Source organism: Arachis hypogaea, chromosome 18, assembly GCF_003086295.3.
Source record: "Arachis hypogaea cultivar Tifrunner chromosome 18, arahy.Tifrunner.gnm2.J5K5, whole genome shotgun sequence".
Taxonomy (NCBI): Eukaryota; Viridiplantae; Streptophyta; class Magnoliopsida; order Fabales; family Fabaceae; genus Arachis; species Arachis hypogaea.
Window position 1 is genome coordinate 22253356 of NC_092053.1, and position 1273 is coordinate 22254628.

Below are 1273 nucleotides of genomic sequence, written 5' to 3' on the forward strand. Positions count from 1 at the left end.
GAAGAAAGTAGATTATTAAAATCGATTAATAACTATTTTAGAGTTAATCCAATTATCACTAGATTAAAAAAAACAAATAATGTATAATATGTTATTTTTTTATTAATCAAATTATTATAATTTAAAATAATTTTAAAAAATTTAAAATTATTATTTTAATCTTATCACGTGCATGGCACAGATAATTACACTTGTTTAATAATTAAAAGTTAGATGATAATTTAATCAAACTGTAAAATCATTTAACCACTCTCAATTATCAACTTCATATAAAATTAATTAAATGCACCTAAATTTTCACCATTATAAATACTCCAAAGGCTAGCCAAAACAAAAATTGTATTGGATTGAAAATTAAAGATGGTTAGAAAGGAAACACTGGTTTTTGTTCTCTTCTCATACCTCTTCATAAGTATAGCATTCTTAGTTATTTCAACGAATGGAGATAATATATTTGTGAAGGTTCCTAGGCCTGTACTAACAAATAAGCATTTGTTCAAATATGATGAATCTCGTGAGAATTATAATATCGAAGGTAAGTTTCAAACATATTATCCTGATTTTTTTAATTATCATCATTATTCTTACTAGTGTATATATTAAATGCCGTAAATATCAATATAATAAGGTGAAACAAAAAAATCTTGTGTTTCGATATTTTACAGTTAACCATTGTCCATGTTGCGTATGGAGTGAAGATGTCCCCCGTCATTGTGTGGATTTGTGTTGCTAATTGGACTCTAAAGTAGTGGCTGATGGAGTGCTCATCCATGGAGACAGAGATATTGTAATCGATGAGAACTGTAATAAAGTTTATTGGTATCAATAATAATAATGTGTGGCTGTGTTTAGCGTCATTGCCAGTGTTGATCATTTTCGGTACTCCGTGATGGCATTGTCAAGGGATATATCTGATTTTTAATCAATGATTGATTGATGGTGTTTAAGTATCTCTGAGGTTAAAATCTTTTATTATGAAAGAAAAAGGTGTACAATTCAATTTTATTAGTTGTACATGTATTTTTATTTTGGTATAAAAATTAATAATCGAATCTATTAATTATTTTACAAATTAATTTTAAAAAAAAATTTAATATTAAATCAGAGAGTCCGATTTATTTATTGTGATTATAAATTAGAAAATTCGATTTTTGTTCTTAATAAATCAGATATTTTTATTTTTGTTTCCAAAAAATTGAAAGATCTAATTTTTACATTTTAAATAAAAAAATTTCACATTTAAAAATAACACTTTTATAATTTATGATTATAA

At 24.7% G+C, this 1273-nt stretch overlaps 1 long non-coding RNA gene across 1 annotated transcript; it reads left to right on the forward strand.

Moving 5' to 3' along the window:
- The first annotated feature begins 353 nt into the window (after positions 1-353).
- On the forward strand, positions 354-857 carry LOC112771930 (uncharacterized). Its single transcript, XR_003187276.3, has 2 exons — positions 354-535; positions 666-857. It is a non-coding gene; the product is annotated as an uncharacterized lncRNA (long non-coding RNA).
- Positions 858-1273: the final 416 nt, after the last annotated feature.